Source organism: Melospiza melodia, unplaced genomic scaffold, assembly GCF_035770615.1.
Source record: "Melospiza melodia melodia isolate bMelMel2 unplaced genomic scaffold, bMelMel2.pri scaffold_28, whole genome shotgun sequence".
NCBI lineage: Eukaryota > Metazoa > Chordata > Aves > Passeriformes > Passerellidae > Melospiza > Melospiza melodia.
This window is the reverse complement of record NW_026948600.1, coordinates 982,367-1,004,143: the sequence shown is the minus strand read 5'-3', so window position 1 is coordinate 1,004,143 and position 21,777 is coordinate 982,367.

Sequence of the window (21,777 nt, the reverse complement as noted above, 5' to 3'; positions counted from 1 at the left end):
CTGTGCTTGCAGAGCTGGCTGCACTCAGCCTAAGAGGGGTTTTCACTTTTTGTAGTTTTTGCAGCAATCTGAAACTCCTGAGTTTCCCCACTGCAAACAGACACAGTGCTCAGGTGTGTGCCAGCCCCAGGTGCCACCAAAGGCACTGCAGAGCTGCCCTGGGCCAGCTGTGAGGGTGGATCATCAGCCCAAGCTGCACTGGGCACTGCAAGGGGCTGTGGCCATGGGCACTGCACTGACCCCACTGCTGGGTTTGGCTGCCACGGCCACCGAGAGAAATGAAACTGTCCTTGGAAACACTGGGGAGGACTGGGACATACTGGGGAACACTGGGAACGCTGTGTGAGACACTGGGACATACTGGGAGTGACACTGGGGAGGACTGGGACATACTGGGAAACACTGGGAACGCTGTGGGAGACACTGGGACATACTGGGAGTGACACTTGGGGTGACTGGGACTCACTGAGGACACTGGGGACGTTGTGGAGAAAACGGGGGACACTGGGGCATCCTGTGGATGACATTGGGAGGAACTGGGAATAACTGGGAATGAACTCAGGTGTATTAAGACAGACTGGTCTGTACCGGGAGGGACTGGAGGAGGGTTATTCGGCTGTTCCCGCCTCCACCGCATCCCAATTGCCAATGCTCTCGCCCATCACAAGTTGTAGCCAATCAGCGCCAGGGATCCAGGACTAGGGGCGGTGCCTACATGGACGCCATATTTCTTTTGCCTACAGCTCTCGTCATGCCCCGCGGCCCTATGTACCCCTACTGGAGCCGGGAGTACAACGCCCGTCATGCCCCGCGCTCAACAGAACCCCGGGATCTGCCCCCATCTGTCCCGTAAGTCTCCCCCATACCCTCCAGGATCCCTCAGTGCCCCCTCAGTGCCCATTCGGGACCCCCCAAAGCGTCCCCGGAACCCCTGAGTGCTCCCAACCCCACAGATGCCCGGTACAGCCACTTCTGGAAATTCATCTCCTCTCATCCCCCGTGGCCCCAGATCCCTTCAGACACAGTCCCGCGCCCAAAATTCCTGCCGTGCCCCGCGTCCTAAAGAGCCCCGTTAAGGCTCTCGGAGCTCCCCGCAAGCGCTCCCGAACCTTTTAAGTTCCCCCGAGGACCTCAAGTCGCGGCTTGGACGCAAAAGTGTTTCCCAAGAGCCTTCCCGGACCCCCAAACGCTGCGTTCCAACCGCTTCTGGGACTACAGCTCCCATCATGCTCCGTGCCCCACCGAGAGTCATTGCAGCTGTGCCCAGAACTCCCGTGATGCTCCGCGGCTCCGTTAAACCATATGATCCCTGCGCCTACAACTTCCATCACCCCCCGCGCCCCAGAGAGTCCCGTTCGAGCCCCCCAAGGGCCTGCTCGGACCCCGAAGGGCCCCAAATTCCCCTCCCTGACCTCCAAGGGCCCCCCTGGACCCCCAAGTGCTGCCTTGGACCCCGAACTCTTCCTCAGGATCCCTGAATGCTCCTCCACGTGCCCACCCGTCTCCCCCAAGTGTCCTCCAGACCCTCAAGTTCTTTCTGAATTCCCTCCCCAGACCCAAAACTGCCCCAAATGTGCCCCAGAAATGTCTGCAAGGACCCCAATGTACCACCCCTTGGCACTGTATTGTAAAAAGATAATAAAAAAGATGACAAAAAGAGTACATATAAAACTAATTATAAGAAAGGGGGATAAATAAATAACTAATAGAGCTTAATTAATTAATGAAGGGAATTGTGTTACTTAGAAATATTGAGCATTAATTTTCTTGGCTGCTAAAACTGTATTGGTTTTTATATAAATATAAAACCTAGTTTATAAAACTATTTATGTTGTTATAAACATAAATAATGAAATATTAACATCAAATATTGTGTCACAGAAAAAAACAAAATAATAAATTTCATGGAGATCTTTCGATATTTTTTGATTTCACTCCCAGGTGGGTGATGTCAGACATGGTGAGGCTGGGGGTGAGGAGCAGCTTGGCCAAACAGGCTCAGCCTGCAAGGGGCTCATTCTGCTCCATGCCCAGGCCTCCTAAGGAGACATTCAGCATCAAGATCACCTGGGAAATGCTTCCATCCCCTCTTCTCTGAAATGAAAAAAAAAAAAATGCACCATTGATTAAAACCCAAAAATCCTGATGTGCATTTTGGAATCTCCCTCCTGAAGAGGACTCCAAACTGACTCCAATCCCTGCACAAGCCCTGGAGACTCAAAGACAATGGAAGGGAGACAAAGAGCTCCTGAGGGCTTTCTGTATTTTAATCAGCCCCATGCTGGATTTGGGGCTGGGTCCCGGAGCCTCAGGCATGCAGAGAAGGATGAAGAAGCTGCTCAAGGAGTCAGCAGCAAAACTCCAAGTGCCTTGGAGCATGGCTGGGCCTCAGTGAGGGCAGGGAGTGCCAAAGGCTGCCCAGGGCCTGGTGAGAGCAGATCCTTGAGGCCAGGATTGCAGGGAGCCCAAGGCTCTGAGCAGGGAACTGCAGTGATGAGCAAGGCCTGGCAGGGCTGGGTTTTGTCTCCTTTCAAGAGTCTCTGAGTAGACATTGTTGGTTTCATGTCTATGGTCCCTGTACTGCTCTTGGCCTCTCTGGTTAGGGTGACGAAGGCAAAAAGCTCTGACCATGGCCCTGATGTTGTCTGATATTTTCTCTGGTTAGAGATGTTATTTTAATTCTTCATTTGCATGGTGGCTTGTTGTTTTAGGGGTTTTTGTTTGGTCATTCTTTTCTTCCTGGTCTTATGGGATTTTCATATTTGGTTATTGGGTGACATATCCTCTTCTTTATGGTGTCGGGTGGTTCGCCATCTTAGATGAGAGTGGGAGTGATAGTAAAAGTTTTTAAAATCATAAAATTCGGGGAATTAGAAAGAAGCTAGACTTAATGGGGCCCTGGAAAAATGTTAAAAACAGACTCTGAAAATGTTAGGCTTTGTGTTTGCCACATCATGTGAAACTGCATTTACTTAAGCTGTATATAATAAATGATATAATTTTTCAATGTTATGATTGTTTAGTAATTAAAGATAATTATTGTATAATCATAAAAAGAATAATGAGAAACTATGTTAGAATTTTGAGAGAGACCACAAGGAGTCCATGCTTGGATGAAATCTATGTATACAATAGAACAATATATGTTTAATAACTAACATGAAAGTTATATAATGATAGAATATAAAACCATGTTCATCCCGAACCCATGTCAGAGACAGATTTGGGTTTGTACCCCTGACACCCAGAGCTCTTCAATAAAAGCACCTGCATAGAATCATTCTCGTGATTATGTGCTTCTGAACGCTAACAGGAGCAGTGGGGGTAACACCTGATGTTATAAATGGAACTCCGCAATGAGTTAAGTTGCCCAATTGGAATTTATTAATTACAGCAAGCATAGGTAATAAGCAAAGCAGCGCTGGGCGACAGGGGAGTCCAACTCCACCAACTGCCACACCCAGTATCTCACAAGTCCCCTTTTTATACTAGTCCATTTCCGTAGACGTGTTCTTCCCTTGGCGCATGCTCCAGTTGTTGCTAGGGGGTCGTCTTCTACCCCCTGGTGGTCGCTGGATGAAGGCTTGAAGTCTTCCTCAGGCCTGTACTCTTGACCTTGGAGCTCTTGCCTTCCTTATATGGGGTGGTGTTTGGCTGGTTTCTGTTTCTCGGCTAGCTCTTCTTAGTTCCTAAAACTTTAGCCTTTCGCGTGGTTAGTATTTGCGCAATACATGGTTGAATTATAGCAAGCAATAGTAACTGATATATTATTTTTAGGTTATGTGGTATTTCTTAATCATATGGTTGATGTATTTCTTAATCACAATCATACGGTTGTCTATATCGAGGTTTAGTGAACAGGGCTATCCGTTACAATCCCCCCTTTTCTATTTATCATTTTGTTCACTAAACCTTTGAAGTTCTTTACTACTTAAGTCCAAATAGTCCTCTCCTTCTACGGCGCCTAGAGATTCATACTCTGTTTTCATCATCATCAAATGGGCTGCTTCAGATTGGGAGTTCACTAAGCTAACTATTTTATTGAATATTCATGGCCCAAAGGTCAACCCTAACAACAGCAAGATCACCGGTCCGGCAATGGTGGACAACAAGGCAGCAAGCCATGGAGAATAGTTGAATAAAGATTCGTACCAGTTTTGTTGGGATTTTCTCTCTTCCTGCCTCTTCTCTATTTGTTTACGTAATTTGGCCATGGTGTCTACTGCTATCTCTGTAGTATCAGCATATGTGCAGCATTCCTCCTGAAGGGCTACGCAAAGGCCACCTTGTTGTCAAAACAGTAAATCTAATCCCCTTCGATTTTGTAAAACCACTTCCGAAAGTGACCGGAGCGAGTTTATCAATTCATTGATAGATTTGTCAATTTTCTTAAGATCCTCATCCACAGTGGCTCTTAAAGCCTTAAACCCCTGTTGTTGATATGCAAGGGCTGCAGTGCCTGTTCCTATCCCAGCTCCCCCAATGGTTAATAATGCCGCAGCCGTGAGGGCTGTAAAGGGTTCTCGTTTTTTGCAAATGATGTTTCGAAATATGGCTTTGGGAGTACACGTATTCCCTGGGATGATAGATAATCCGGGGGACTATTACTACCTGTATGCAAATTTCATGGCTTTCATTAAAGGCTGTTATAGAGATACAGGGGGTCACACCCAGGGTATTACATACCCATTTGGTATTAGCTGCCGGAATTAACCACTCAGCTGGTCTTGAGGTATCCTGCGCCGATTTAGTTATTTGACACAAATGTTTCTTATTCCCTGGAACAGTTCCAATACATCTCCCTTTCCCGGTTACTTGTGATAGGGTAATTCCCGGAGTTCTATCCTGCCCTTTTTTTTCCACAAACATTGCGCAGGATTAGTCCCATTTATTCTTTTGGGCCTCGCAGTGTTCCCTATGGCTTCTTAGAAAGGAGGCTTGGCACTGTAGCATAACCAATATTCCTTTGTTAAGTTGGGATGGGTACTGTTCAGTACCTCAAAGGTGGTTTGTAAGATCTTCCAAAGTATGTCACTTCCCTCGTCAGCTGAAGTCGCTTCTACCTGTTCTACCTTGTCTTGTTATTCTCTATTTCATTCTTCACCCCTCCTAAGCTATTACGCATCACATGGTTGGGTCCTCTTAAGCTATTATCTGGGTTTACTATCACATGGTTGGGTCCAACAGGTTCGGGGTCATGGGGAACAATTTCCTTTTTAATGAGTATCATCCCTCCTTGATCTCTCCCTGGTTGCCATAGTTGGATTCCCCAGGTTTTTCCTATTAGCCAGCCTGGGTCATCTGGCTGAGTAACATTTATATATATAAACTTGCACGATCCTGTATATTCCCCCCCCCACAAAATTGATCCGTCATGTGCATGTCGTGGAGGGGTACAACCCGAAGGGCCTCTCCCAACCTGTAAAAACCTGTCAGGTCCTCCCCATGGGGTGAATCCCTGAGCTATTGTTTCACAGCCCCAATATCCGCAATAATTATACCCTGGGTAATTGCAATAGGCTTTTCCAGGGTTAGAGGCTGGGCACATGTTGATTAACTGCGTTATGTCTACTCTAAATGAAGGGGGTCCCGTTAGTGTTACTGATCACAACCTGATCTTCCCACCTAATTAATGACCATTAAAAAGGCTCGTGTGTTTGAGAGTTACAATTCCCGATTGTTAACATTATTAAAAGTATTCTAAAAATTCCAAGGTAGTTTTTCCGATTGTCATAGCGGCTGCCATAATTTCCCTGTTCCAAATTTTGTTGTTTCCGATATTGTTGCTTTTGCTTAGAGTGGTCCCGAGTTTGTTCAGGTCTTATTCTAGGGCCCTCTCCCCCACAGTTATCAACCCCTCTGCCTCGCCCATCAACTCGGCTGCTGTGAGCTATGGGGTGATCTATCTTCTCGGCAGCAAGGGTAGTCTTCAGGAGGAGGTTTGTGCCCCTTTCTCCTAGTTCGTTGGAGGTATCTAGACCACTTCGTGTCTTTCCCCTGAGGAGCTAGACAGCTCAGATCAGGGATCCACCTCCGGCAAACCCCTGCAACAATTCTCGTTACGAATGGTGTTGGTTTGTTTGAGTGGTAACAATAATACTGGGGGTTTATTCCTTTAGCATAAATGCTCCTCCAATTGTTGGAGCCTACTTTAAGGGTCCCAGATATTATTCGAAGTGCCAATGTCTGTTCAGTTAATTTTTGCTGTGTGTAATAACAGTTATAACATGCTCCCCTAGGGGGATAGCCGCTGCGACAATGGGTCCACCACCTTTCATTAAATATTATACAAATAATACAGACAAATGGATTACAATTTCTCCAACACCCTTGAGCATTACATATAACCCTTATTTTGAGTTCAGTAATCCTTCCCCTTCTTCGATTATTTCTCCTGACTTCCTATCTACCAACAGAAAAGTCCGATATACCCAATCCCAACATTCATACATACACCCAAGGTCACTTATTACTGCTGAATTTGTTACAGGTATTCCTCCTTCTCATCACAGGGATCGTCTTTCTTGACTTCTGTACAATCTGTATTGCTTAAAGGGGAATTTATATCAGAGTCTCCATTCTCATGTTTTCCATTTACCAGTTTCACTTCAGTTATCTTCAACAGCTCCTCTTTAACCTTATAGACAGCTTTTTTTTTTTTTTTTTTTTTTTTTTTTTTTTTAGGTTCCTCTGTGCTATCCATGTTAGCCCTTGAGGTCTCCCGGTATTTCACTCACTTCCCACTCAGAGTTCTTTGTATTTTGGCCCACTGGTCAGGGTGGTTCTATTGGTCCTTTTATTTGGCTTGCATGGATCCAGCCTTTTTCTGTGGTTCTAATTGCAGTGTCTGCTGTTAGTAAGGCTTGGTAGGGTCCTCCCACTTTGGTGTGAGGGGGCTCTCCTTCCAGCTGCGGACCAGGACCCAATCTCCACGTTCTACCTGATGTAATGCAAGATCCAAAGGAGGTCTTTGAGCAATCATTCCCTTTTCCCATAGGGCTCTCCTGAATTTCATCAATGTTATTATTATGAGTTGCTCCTTCTTTTATTTGTGCTATAGCCAATAGAGCAGGAACCGATTGCTCTAAGTTCCCTATTAATCCAATTGCTGCCGGAAGGGTCCTGTCTCCCAATCTCAAAAGTATCCCAAAAAATCACTAGCAATATGTTCTATAATTAGCTAGCTAAATACATATTCATAGCAAGGCAAACAAATTAATTGTCTCTCCTTTTCTTGTCCCTTAGTTACTCTCCACCATGAGTTAAAGCAAAGTGTACAAACAATACATATCCATGGATGACACCCTAAACCGTGTTTACCTCACTCCTAACATTTTACTTGTTTCTGAACTCTTTTAACAACAGGTGTTATCAATTTCTGTTTTTGGAATTGCAGTTTTGTAATCAGTTGCTGGTGGGTGACCCTGGAGGAGATCTTTGATCTTTTCAGGCTGTTCCCACCGATTTAGAAAGTCCTTTATTCTTTTTCCACCAGCATTTTTTTCTGCCTCCGAACTCAGGGGAATTGCGGTCCACAGCCACTCCAGGATGCTTAGTTCCTTCTTAATAAATCAGGGTTAATATAAATCATGTTTCAATAATATTTTAGCTACTGTTTGAACTGTAGCTCAAGCTGCTGGAAATGCTTTTAACTCACTGAGTTAATTGATCTATTATAAATAACAAATATTAATTGATCTATTATAACTAACAAATATTTCTACCGACCCACTTTAAACAATTCTATAAAATCAACCTGGATCTTTTCAAATAGCTGGTAGGCTGTTTTGCATTCTCCAAAGGGAGGGCTTCTTAGCACCTTCTTATTTACCTTTTAACAGGTAAGACACCCCTGGGTAATTTATTTTCTAATTCCAAATATCCCTATATTCCAATAAAATTTATAAAGTGATCACAAAAAGCCCTTGTTTCCCAGTGTGTCTGTCTATACAAGTTATCTAAAATCTAATGTGCCACTGGTTTTTGGCATCATAATCCTGCCATCAGGAAAAACCCACTTTTCCTCCTTAAATGTTGCTCTTAATTTCCTTATAGCTGCCAATTAAGGTTGCTCTTTTTGCTTCTTTATCAGCCAAATTATTTCTCTAACTTTAATATCCCTCCCTCTCTGGTGTTCTTTTACATGAACTACTGCTATTTTCTTTGAGCCTTTTAAAGCTTCAAGTATCTGAATTATCAATCTCCCGTGTATTAATCCTTTCTTTTGAATGTTTATAAGTCCCCTTCCAAGTTTTTCTAAAAGTATGTACTACACTAAAAGCATATTTGGAGTCTGTATAAGTAGTCCCTTCTTGCCTTTTTAGTATTAATAATGCACAGAGTAATGCATAAAATTCACAGGCTTGTGCTGACCAGGAGGGACTAAGGGGACCAGACTCCTCTATCCTAAACTTTTCCCACTTCACCTGAATGCCCACCTGTGTCATTAATTTCTAGATTATCTTCTTCAGTTAAAGAATGAATTTTAAGTTTTCCTTCACAGGGTGTTATCTGTAATTTTAAGGCTATTATTAGATCTTTGCCTAACATATTATTCCCGGCCTCTGGCATTAACAACAAATCATTTACTTCAAATTTGTTATCTGTTTCAATTTGCACTCCTTTTATTACAGGAACAGGGAAAGCCTCTCCCGTAATTCCGATTACTGAAACTCGCTCACTACTTATCTCACATCCCTGGGGTCATTTCGCCACTGACGACTGAGAAACTCCTGTATTTACCAAAAATGCAAATTTTTCGCTCTGAGGACCTACTCTTAGCTTTATCATCAAGGCCTCTTCTGGGTGTAATTCGGTCCTCTTCGTTAGCTCCTGCCCTCTCTGATTCTCCTGAGAATTTTTCTCATCCTGGATCCTGACCCTACACACTCGTGTGAAATGTCCCTTCCTTCCGCAGTAAAAGCAGGCTTTAGGCTCCTTCGTCTCAGTGTCCTGACCATTCCCTTTCATCCCAGTGTCCTGACTATTCCCCTGTCTTCGCTTTTCAAACTCTAACTCCTTGTTTGTACCTCCCACAGCAATTTATCCTCCATCTTGCCAATTATCTACCCTTTTCCAACCTTCATCTACTTTCTTCAACTTTCGTCTAATATAGAATCCTTCCCATGCCTATGCTATAGAATGCATCCGCAGCAGTGCCTGCCTAAGCTGTAAGTCTGGGTCTAGTGGGAGAGGGGGAGCCTGAGGTGAGGGTAGAGGTATTAGGGGGTCCTCCTCAGGAGAGTCCCTCTTCTTCTTCTCCTGTTTCTTTCGTTCCGCCAATTTAAACACCAATGTATCTGGTTGCTTGACCCATATTGCTAATCACTTTCTTCTTGACTGAAGGGATTTTTACTGATGGGCCAATATACACTTTTAAAAATTTCTTTTCTTTTCTCCCCAAATTTCAACACAATGGTGAATCGTCTTAGCTTTATTCTTCTCCTTAGTGCCCGGAAAATGTCTCCAATTTTCTAACATAAACCCCAACAAACTATCTTTTGGCACCGGAGAAACCTAATGAAAATAGGGGGCTTGCTTTTCCCCTGTCCCATCCTTTCGGAGTGCCTCTCACACACAAATCACCACTCGCTTCCCCTTGATCGTGGCCCACGTCCTCGCGGACTAATGGGAACCGCACTACTGAGGGTCCACACTCACTTGGGGAATCCGACTGTTGGTTCCCCTCTCATGCACACCTCACTTGCTCGCACTCCAGGATCCCTCGCCCTCCACGGGCTCATCTGGAGCATTCTTTTGTCCATCCTTTAACCGGACAGATCTCATTTCTTCCGGAGTGCCTTTGCACTCGGGGACCCTTTCTCCAGGATTCCAACCCCAACCGGACGGATCTCATTTCTTCCGGAGTGCCTTTGCACTCCGGGACCCAAACTTACGTGTCCTGCGTCTTCGTCCGGACCCTGTGCACAGAAGATTAAGGGGTTCACCGGTGTTTCCCTTTGCTTATTACCTAAAGTTTTAGGTTCGTCGGTGGACGTATGGTAGGAAGGTCGGATGTTGGGCCACCCAAAAATGGGGTGGGGCGCCTCCCAAACACCGTCGCTCCCTCACCTATGACCATCCGAGTCACGGCACCAATTTGTTATAAATGGAACTCCGCAATGAGTTAAGTTGCCCAATTGCAATTTATTAATTACAGCAAGCATAGGTAATAAACAAAGCAGCGCTGGGCGACAGGGGAGTTGTGGGGAGTCCAACTCCACCAACTGCCGCACCCAGTATCTCACAAATCCCCTTTTTATACTAGTCCATTTCCGTAGACGTGTTCTTCCCTTGGTGCATGCTCCAGTTGTTGCTAGGGGGTCGTCTTTGACCCTCTGGTGGTCGTTGGATGAAGGCTTGAAGTCTTCCTCAGGCCTGTACTCTTGACCTCGGAGCTCTTGCCTTCCTTATATGGGGTGGTGTTTGGCTGGTTTCTGTTTCTCGGCTAGCTCTTCTTAGTTCCTAAAACCTTCGCCTTTCGCATGGTTAGTATTTGTGCAATACATGGTTGAATTTCGCAAACAATAGTAACTTGATATATATTATTTTTAGGTTATGCAGTTATGTATTTCTTAATCACATATGATTGCTTGACTATGCATCTCTTAATCACAATCATAAGGCTGACCAGGCTGACCATGTATTTCTTATTCACAATCATATGGCTTTCTATATCGGGGTTTAGTGAACAGGGCTGTCCATTACATTTAGTAAATACGTAGGGAAAAAATACCTAAGCATTTTTTAATCCTTTGGGATATTGTGATTAATATTCTTAGAAAGAAAACCTTGTTGAACAAGTGTGAAAACACAGAGAGAGGAAAAATAGCATAAAAGTCTTTTAGAACAGGGTGTGTAATAAGGACTGCAGAACTAAGTAATTCCTCCAAGGGCAGAATTAGCAAAATATATCACCAAGAATACCTGCCAAGATACTTCCTTAAATCAAGGGAAATGGGACCTGCAGCCATACGAAGTACAGCCAAAGCAAATGAAAGCCTTTGGAAAAGAGGGAATTTTGCCAGTGACATCAGTCTGTCTGGATAACTGAAGGATGCCCATCAATATTGCACTACATTCCTCAATATTTGCAATGTCTTTTCTCCCAGTTTCTATGAAATGAATAAGCTGCAGTTGTTTACCATTACCTTAAGCTCTTAGGGGAATTACCAAGCACTGTGTGTGTTTTTCTGTAGCCGAGCAGGACTTGAGTTTCCCAAATCTTCTACAAAGCAGAAGGGAATCACACAGCTACTTGTGCTAATGTTAATGAAGGGTTTCATGAAAGCAGGTGAATGAGAGCATTGCGTTGTAAAACTTCCACATGCAAGAAAACAGGAGTCCACTTAGAATAAAACATATAAGGCTAGCATGACATCAGAACAGGATGAAATGAAATTGCTAGACAGGAACTTATGCATCAGAAATTAGGTGTATCATTTCTGATACATCTGCGTGCATTTGCAAGCTAAAACAGAAAAAGAAGGGCAGAGATAATAAGGAACGAAAATTTTAAAATTGCACTGTGCAGAAGAGACACACAAACCACCAGTGTGAACACAGCTGGGAGATTCAGCTTGCAGATGGATTAAAGTGGAATCCATTCACTGAAGGTCTCTGGTGCACATGACTGCAAAGACTGAGGAAAAAAGAAGAAAAGTTTAATTTCTGAAAGCTATTTAGATTCCTTGAAGCATTGTCTAGAGACCTAAAAATCTAAAGCCTCAGAGAATCTGAACCTAAAACATCCCCAAATGGATTGATCAGGAATGATGTGCACATCTCTGCTGTTTTCAGAGTCAATGAAATTGACAATGAGTGTCTGGAAATTAGGAATGCCCACCCAGATTTTATCTCCCTTACTTTAAGAACACCTTAATAAGGCACTTCAGGAGCTGAGCACTGACATTCTCACCCCGCTCTATTTACTTTACATTTGAATACAGGCTGGTAGAAGGAGAAATTTTGCTTTAATTTCTCCCCAAATTACCTGTTACACTTTCAGGTTAGGAGCAGATGTAAAATTCAGCTAATCACTCTCTCTATGCATGAATATTCCACTAGTGAACTGACATACAGAACATCCTTTTTTCTCTTTTGTACCTTCCTAAATAGTGCCCAATGAACAGGACTCTTGTATAAATCTCACAGAAAATCACCATAATTGCTGAAATTAACACTCAATTCCCTGATAAAAGCTTCTAAGAAAAGGCTTGACAGAATCACTGAACAAACTGAAACTTGGAAGAGAAACACGCATTTCAGCACTGATCAAGGGGAAAGAAAAAGAAATGCTGTAAAAATTCCAAGTGGAAGGTAAGGAGAAACACAGGAAGCACCGAAAGAGCAAGGCCCTGTCAGATGACCTGTGCAAGGTAACTTTGTGTCCCAGCACTGTTAGAGGACATTCCCTGTCATTGGTGCAAGCAGCTGGAGACATAAATGCTGATTGATTTGGGGGCCACAGTTTTGTAAGTGCAGAGGTACCTGACAAGAAGGAGTTCCCTCAGAGCAACTGGGATGCCAGAAAGAAGTGAACAGGCTCACCACAGCCTGGCCTACTCGGCTGCTTTTCCTTCTGACCCTCCTGAGGAGGCTCTGGCATTTCCTCTTCCCTGATGGAAGTGCAGCTGATGCCAAGGGAAACGTCCCCACGCTCACTCAGTGTTCCCTGTGCTTGCCAGATGTCCCATCTGCTGTCCCTGCCCAGGAGAGCTGCTCTGCACGGGAGGAGGAGACCGAGCGAGAGCCTGGGAGCATCGGCGGCTGCAACCCCTCCTGATCTAGCGCTGTTTATGGATGTGTAGTTGGATTTGGATAGTTACAAGTAGAGGGATATTTACATACACTGACTGATATTTGTATAGGGATATTATGTGTGTATATTGTTATATTGATGCGTGTATATTCATCTGTTTACATACTTGTACAGCTCTGTAGCTGTGCATTTCTATTGCTGGGGATGTCTGGATTGTTTTATTCGTCCATTGATATTTGTGTATTTGTAGACAGGTCTGTTATGTTTGTATTATATTGTCATGTTATATGTCATGAAATATGTAATGCATGTTTACATCTCTATATTGTTATGCCTATATAGGTATTTACTTCTATTTATTATGTATGGAGTTGTATAGTTCTAAAATTCTATTTCTTTAGTTCTGGATCTGGAATTCTTTAGAGAGGGATATTGATGTTTCTGTATTTGTATATGGGCTGTATGGCTGTACTAATATGTAATAAATTTAATTGTTAATCTTCAATTCAGTAACTTCAATATTTGTGTACAGTGAGTTGCTGCAGAGGGTTGCAATAATTTTTTTTTCACTGAAGTTGATATCTGTATATATTTACATAGCACATTTCTCAGAATAAATTAGATTTTAATCATAAATTGATATTTCTGTGTTTCTATATTGGTAGCATAGCTGTTGCAATTTAAAATAAATTTCATTTTTAAACTTAAGTTAATGTTTGTGTATTTGTACATTAGTAGTGCGGGTGTAACTATCTACAATAAATGCAATGTTTCAACGGAAGTAAGTGTAGATTTGTGCTACCCAAAGCCATGGGCAGATGTAAATGCTGGAGGATTTTGGCCATGCAAATCTCCGGCCATGCCCAGCACCTGCCCCACCTGCACTCAGGCTGGGCAGGGGAAGCGCAGATTTGGGCTGGCAGCAGAGCCCCACGTTGGCTCAGAACTCGCTGCAGAGGCAGCTGAGAAAACTCCGGGGCTCCATGAGCACAGAATCCAAGCAGGAGCAACCCAGGGAGGACAAATCCCTCATCCCACGGGCAGCTCTTTAGGAAAGTGCTCCAAGTGTCCCCCTGAAGCTCATCCCAGAGACCAGAAGCCAGCAGGGATCCTGAGCCAGCCCTGCTGTCTTTGGCAGCACTTTGGCAAATGAGCTGCAGCAAGAGGGAGGCAGCAGCGACTGTGACTGCTGCAGGCTGGGGATGAAGGAAGGGCCATGGACACAAGTGCTGAGATGCCCCAAAATCCAGAAGGAGGTTGGAGAGCTGGGAATCAACTTGGCATTTCAGTGCCAAGCTCTCACAGGCACTGAAATGATGGAATCCCTTTGTGTGAAGTGACCTGGAAGAACTGACAGGGAGTTGCTGCTAGGATCAGCAGTAGCAGAAAGCAAAAATGTACAAACACTAGGAGATCGTCTAATACGCCCACAAGCAATGGCTTCAAAAATGATCTCATATATTCAATATATTATAATATTTATAATATGTTATTATATTATATTATTATATGTTAGTAATTATGTTATGTTATGTTATGTTATGTTATGTTATGTTATGTTATATTATATTATATTATATTATATTATATTATATTATATTATATTATATTAGTCAAAATATATACTATATAATATGCATGAAATTTAATGCACATGTATTTTTGGACAATTTTTTTTTAATATATATTTTCATTTAACATATATAGTTGAAATAGTCTTTCAGCTTGGGAGAGTGAAGATTTACAACAGTGCAAAACCATCTGCACACACAGCAGTCAGCCCCTGGGTGCGTGCATGCACACCCACCCACTGTGCTTGCTCTTCTCAGCATCTCGGGGCTGCTGTTTGCACAGAATTGGGATGAATTTAACTCGACAGAGCCATGAGTGGGGTGTCCAGCTTGTCATGAACACTCATGTGGCAATGAACAACACAGAGCTCTCAAAGCACATTATCACAGGTTATTGCATTCCTGCTGGGCACTGTGGAACTCTTAAAAGACACAGAAAAGGGGTGGAAAACATTGGCATCATGCTACGGCTGGTGTCCTCCTGGAGGAAAATCTGTTGGGTTTCTTAAGGTGGTAGCTTTCCAAAACCTAGGAAAACTGCTCAGCACTGGTAGCCCAATTGTGAATGGTTTTCTTGACTTGGCAAAGCTGGGGTGTTACCAATGGACTCCGTCCTTGGTCCAAATCACCTGCCCTCACCTGCAGACAAAAGCACCACCACCACCACCAGAAGCTGCATCAGTCAGTTTTCTCAAAAAGCTGTGTTAAACTTGGGAGAAGAAAGGAAAACACATCAGACACTGTGGATTAATGACAAGACTCTGAGGAACAGTTCCAAAGCAAAGGGCAGCAGCTTCTCTCTGGGCCACTCCTTGTGCCCCAAGGCAGCCGGGCTGCCCTGGCTGCCCAGGACCCTGCGCCCCGCGGGCTCTGCAGAGCTGCACAGCGGGGAGGCAGCTTCGGGCACCTCAGCCCCTGGGCAGGAGGGGCTGCTTGCTCTGCAGGGCTGCCTGGGGGCAAAAGCAGGGTGCTGGCCTTCTGCTCTGGGCCCCAGCCTGGCCTTGCAGGGCTGATCCTGTTCCCTGTCTCAAATGTGCTAAAGACAGACTTGTTTGTTTCCAGCTCTGCACAGGTGTGATTTGCACCACAAAATACTGAAGGGCCTGAACAACAGACCCTGACTGAAGCCTCAACAACAGGACCTGAGCCAAAGCTGCCCTCTAGGTGACCTTCCCAACCCAATGTTCCATGTATCTGCTCCTTAAACAAGTGTTATTATCAAAAGGATTGTTGCATCCATTCACTGGTGAAACACGTCTTCACCTTTCTGCATGAGGAAAATTGACATGGCCACACCTGCCCTTGGTTCCTCCTTGAGCCCTGGGCAGGCTCGGGGAGAAAACCAAGAGGAGAATGACACCAGCTGTGCCCCCAGCAGAAGCTCTGGCACATTGCTCGCCCAGCACGATCAGAGCCAGGCTACTCTCACAGCGCACTCGGGAGCCTCGTGGCCGCCAAAGGTGGAGGCACCGCAGGATTTCCCGGTTCCCGGCCGTGGCTCTGCAGGGCTGGGCTGGGACAGCTTCCCCCAGCTGATGGGCAGCTCTGGATGAAGGGCAACCATTGGGGTACCTGGTGATGGATCTTCCTGAATCACCAGAAGGACCCTATTGTAATAATGCTGAGGTGCAATGCTTAGCTTATCCTTTCCTGACTCTTTTTTGCACTTTTGCATTACAGTAAATTACACTGTTCCTTCAGCTGGTGTCTGTGTCTGCATCTCTGACCCTCTCCACCATCAAAACAAACACACAGCCAGTTTAGCATGAGACCTGCCTCTCTGCCAGCCCATCTCTTGGCAAACACCCCTGGTGGCCATCTCCACAAATGAAATTCCCACTTTGCAACTTCCTTTTCTGCAGGCAGGTGAGAAAAGGAGCCACTCCCAGTTCTGGACACCTCCAGAAACCAGCTGCTTTCAGCATTCACAACCCTGAAGTATCAACCTCCTTCCTTAACCGGCCACAGAGAGCTCCCACCAAAAGGCCTTTTGTCCAAGGATACCCACAGAAGAGCTGGAGAAGGGAGCAGTTTGAAACACAGCTGCTTCAGAGTTTAAACCTGCCTTTATCAAACGAGCACACACCAACCTGTCCCAAAGGGAAAGCAGGCAGGAAAGAGAAGCTCCTCTCCCACAACAGCAAACTCCGTGCTTCCTTCTGTTCCAGCTGGAGAGTGGAGTCCATGGGCTACATCTCACTTTGGGAAGGAGCCCTGGGAATTGGCCTGGTCTGGGAGGACAGCAAAAGGAATTTCCCAAAAAGTAGGAAAAGATTCTCTGGAAGCATTAGATTATGACAGTATTTCTGGAGGAAAGGAAAAAAAATGAAAAGAACTGGGAACTTCAAAAAGTTCCCAGACTGAAATTTGTTTGCCAATACACCAACCCCAAAGTCTCTGTGGTGTGTCAGGAAGCTCAGGAATGTAGAGAGCATTTTGAGCAGACACTGGATAGAAGCAAGATGCACAACCCTGCATAAGTGCCTTAGACCAGAAGCATGCTGCCCTTGGGCAAACAATATAAAGAAGTTTGCCAAGATGTACCCCAGGAAAAGAGATGTGAAGCAAGATGTTCTAGGGATGTGAAGAGAAGATATGGGGCAGAATGTTCTGCTGACACTTTTGCCAATCTGTGTACCTGACCAAAGATATGTTAGCTCTTTGTCCTACACGTAACACTTTGTAACCACTTATAAGTATTCTCCCGTTGCTGAACCATGCATTAGCATATAAATGTACCCTGAGATTTGCAATAAACTGAGCATCGATCATTACCTCCATGAAGATTGATCTCTGCCTGCGGAGGGCTCCTTTCTCTATAACCCCTCTCCTTTTCCCCGTCTCTCTCCCATACACCTTGTTTCTCTATCTGGCATCCGTATACTTTCTTTCTTTACAGGAATGAACTTGCAAGGCTTGGATAAACACCACTGGTGTCCGTCCCCGAGAGCACGAGCAGCTCCCCAACAAGACTTTAAGGGACAAAGCTTCCCCCTTCAGCTCTCCACAGCAGCTCTAGGGAGTCTCTCCCCACTGCCAGATCTCCTTTGTCAGTCCACAGTGACAAGTGTTGGCTGCAGGAGGCATTTGCATTGGAGCTCTCCCCAAATGGGGGGAAAAAAAAGAAGAGGTGATTCCTGTGGAAATACAAAGGCAACGCTGCTTGGGAAGACACCAGTGTGAGTTTGCTACAGCTCTAGGCCAAAAATCCTTTGAAGAAAGCAACATCCATCCATGGGGCAGCACTTTGGATTTGATATCAATGCTAACAAAATTGCTTCCCATTCCTGCTGCTGTAGCTGACTCTGAATCACGAGAAATGTGCCAACTCTGCCAAAGACAGGCAGACATAGTGAAATAAAACCAGCTAGTCTGTGGAAAAGGAGACCAAATGAATGTTTTCTAATCACCCCTTTTCATCCTTTTCCCAGCCAAAACAGAGCAATGTCCTTCCTCTCTGTCACCGATGGTGACCCAGGCACGAGATGCAGAGTGGGGATAACCTGCTGTGCTGTGCCGTGCCGTGCCGTGCAGAGCCGAGCCGAGCCGAGCCGAGCCGAGCCGAGCCGAGCCGAGCCCGACCAGCCCCGGAGCCGCCCCGCCCGCGCTGTGCCCGCAGCCCCGGCTCTGTCACGCGCGGCCCCGCGGGCCCGAGCGCAGTGCTCCCCTCAGGCCGCGCGCCGCCGGCGCAGCCGCGGCCGTTGCGCTGCGGGCGTTGTGGCCACAGTCGGCGATCGATGCCATGGCGGAGCTGCCGCTGCCCGCCGGGCTCAGCGCCCGCACCTTCCCCGCCAAGCTCTGGCGCCTGGTGAACAGCCCCCGCGTCCGCTCCGTGCGCTGGGACAGCCGCGCCCAGGGGCTGCTCATCGACCGCTCCCTCTTGGAGCGAGAGCTGCTCAGCTCGGGCCGCGCCCACAGGGGCCGTGGCCATGGGCCGGCCCCGGTGCCGCACACCTTCAGGGCCACGCAGTTCCGCAGCTTCGTGCGGCAGCTCTACCGCTACGGCTTCCACAAGGTGCCGGGCTGGCTCGGCTCGGCTGCGCCGGGCGATGCCGGGGCCTGGCTCCACTACAGCAACCCCTGCTTTCGCCGCGACCGCCCCGACCTCCTGCTCCGCATCAAGCGCCGGAGCGCGGCCAACAGGCAGCGGCCGGTTGCGGGCCGGGATGGCCGCAGGCGCCCGCCCCGCGGCTCCCAGCAGCTCCCCGGGGCGCGGCCGCTGCCGGTCGGGCGGCACGGGCGCGGTCGCTTCACGCCGCTGCCCAGGGAGCGGCCGCCGCTGCCGGCCGGGCGCCCGCCCAGCGGCTTTCTCCTGCTGCACAGGGAGCGGACGCTGCCGGACGGGCGGGAGCTGCGCAGCCCCCGGCCCGGCCGCATCCAGCAGCACCCCGGGGAGCGGCCGCTGCTCGCCCGGCGCCCGCCCTGCAGCTTCCACCTGCTGCACAGGGAGCGGCCGCTGCCGGCCCGGCGGGAGGGGCCGAGCCGCTTCCAGGAGCTCTACGGGGAGCGGCCGCCGCCCACCGAGCGGGCGGTGCTCGGCATCCCGCCCTGCCACTTGCTCGGGCTCCACGGGGAGCGGCCGCTGCCGCTCGGGCGGGAGGGGCCCCGCAGCCGCTCGCAGGAGCTCTACGGGGAGCAGCTGCCTCCGGCCGAGCGGGAGGTGCTCGCCATCCAGCCCTGCAGCTTCCAGCAGCTCCACAGGGAGCAGCAGCCCCCAGCCTACGACGCACGAGGTAAGAAAAGAGTTGTAGCCTTGTTTTTCCAAAAGGTCCTGAATAGTGACCGTTTGAAGTATTTTCCCACAAGGCTCTGCCATTCTCGGCCAGAAGTCAAGCCTACTAGGAAGGGGCACCTAGGAGGCCAAAAGATTCTCTGCCTGGTTTTGCTGTGTGCTTCCCGTGATGTTTGGTCCACAGCAGCACTAGAGCTCTGTGTCCCACAGCCACGTTGTGGAGCCTGACCAATGTGTTTGGATTCTTGCAGCCACCCCGGGCACTTCAGGGCCCAGCACCCCACCCGGCAGTGCAGCCTGTGCAGCATGGACGGCCTCCAGCTCAGCACAGAACGCACCTGGGGAGGAGGAATGGCCACCAGCAGATCTGGGCCTTGCCGTAGAGAAAATGATTCGGGAGATCAGGAGGTCCCTATCTAAAAGATCTCCCTCTGCTCAGGTAATTCCATTGGATTGGGATAAAAGGGGCTGGACTGAGAACTTTTGAACCTTGTTACATGGTTAAGAAGCAAAGGCTTCTTTAATTGAACTTATTTCATTATTATTTAGTTATTGAATTATTCTTGGTAAAGAAAGATTTCTAAAAGAGGGGATGAAGAAGAAATGAAGAAGAGGTTTTACTTGCTGGGAAAGAGGAGAAGAGTGTTTGGAGAAGTGGCACTGAAGGCCAAATGTCCCGTGCAGGGAGGGGCATGCCAGAGATGCCTCTGTTGCAGCTGCAGCAGATGTGGGCTGTGCCTCTTTTGGGTGGGAAGGCCAAGGCAAAGCAAGGACTGGGCTGCAGCTGCTGCTGCTGTGTGAGCCCTGCCGAGCGTGTGGGCTCCCAGAGCCGTGGCTGGGGCTGGGCTGCAGCTGCAGCTCTCTGTCCTTTGCAGATTATTACACTGTTGGCCAAAGAATGTCTGTCTTCTGTTGATGTGCTGACCCATTGCCTGCAGTACATTTGTGATTATGACTCAAGGGGGAGAGTGGGATTTTTTGGATTTGCCAATGCCTTATTCTCAAGTGGCATGACTTTTGTCTTCTGTAAAGTCACACATAGCAGCTTAGAGAAGCATTTTATTCCATAATAAAAGGAAACATTGCAGGCTTGGAACCATCTTCAGAATCTTTAGGGTTCTGATGGACAGACTATGGCAGAAGAGATGAATGTTCTGAAACTGGTCATAGGGAGAATATCTTTGTGTCCAAAGGTAATTTGCTTCATTGTGGACGTTTCCTTCCTCAGTATAGAGTATAGGATTAGAAACACTACTTGGTTGTCTGGATTTTCTTGTCTTTTGGGTTGGTTTTTTTCCCCACCCTAACGATTTACCGATTTTTGCCACTGATCACAAATGTGATCCTGGAAATAGCCTGGGTGCATCAATGTTTGCCTGGATGACACAAGCGGGGCAGCAGCAGAGGGCTCGGAGAAGCAGCACCTTGTGATGGGTTGTGTGAGCGCTTGGCTGGGGGTGCTGAGACTGCCAGGCAGAAATGTGTGCTTTGCCTGTGGGTTTGCAGCACACAGCCCTGAGCAGGGCTGGGAGCCGTGCTGGCAGCAAGGAGAGCCCCTGGCTTTGTGCTGGCTGATTTCTCACAGCTCTGGGATAAGGCAGGGTCAGAGCATGGGGGCACGTTCCCTCACTTGGTGTCTTCTGGTTTTCTGTGTTCATGTTTTGTCTCAAAGGTCATTTTGTGAGAGCTTCAGTTTCGCCTTGGCCCCCTGAATCCTGAGTTTAAAAGGCTTGTCATGTGAACTGTGTGGGCAGTGTTCCCTCCTCTGGTCTCCATGTCCTTTGGGATTGGAGAAGGACAGTTACTGTATCCCTGATATGATTCCAGCAAAATAGTGAGTGATCTTTGGGTTTCTTTCTTTCTGTTTTTCTGTTCAGGGCAATGTTGGTGTTGCCCCTGATTCTTCAGGAGGGGAGCCTGTGAACAGAGCTGCAGCAGAGGAAGCTTCATCTGGCACCGAGAGCTGCAGGAACAGTTCCCAGGAGCCCGAGGAGCCTGGTAAGGACAGAGCCCACACTGGTTTAGAGAGCTGTGAGATGGCTGCCCTGAGCAGGGTTGGTGCTTCCTGGTGCCTTGAGTTCAAATCCTGCGCTGGCACAACCTCCCTGAGCCCTGCCCTCCAGGCTTCTCCAGAGGCTCTGACACGGAGTCCTCTGCTGGGGCAGAGAGCAGGGAATAAACCTGACCTTGTGCGAGTTGTGTCACCAAGCCGTGTGTCCCAGTTTTGTGATGAAGTTGGTGGATAAATTTGCTGCAGGGTGCCAGTGAAGGCCAGGCTGAGCGACACTTGAAGGAGCAGGGGAAAAAAAGAGCAAAAAGTCAGGGTAGAAGTCCAAATCACTGACTAAATGTAGTACCAGTCTTCTGGTATTGGTCCAGGCCCACAAGAAAAACAAGGAGCACAACATCAGAGGCCAACCAATTGAAAAATCACGGTAACTCCAGTATCAGAAGGAAAAGCTTGAATGACCCCTGATTAGGGAGGCCTAAGAGGTGAGAAGGAGCACTGGGGATCCATTCCTAAGCCCAGCTGGTGCAGCCTGCAGGCCTTGTAGGGAGCTCTGTCCCTCCCAGCGCTTGCTGCCAGAGCTGATGGTCGAGTTGGAGCAGCTGCTGCTCCCTGCAGAGGGCAGTTTGTAGATGGCAGGTAATGGAGCTGGTTCAGGACTCAGCTCCCAGCACCTTCAGCTTCAGCCATTTCAGTGAGGACTGAG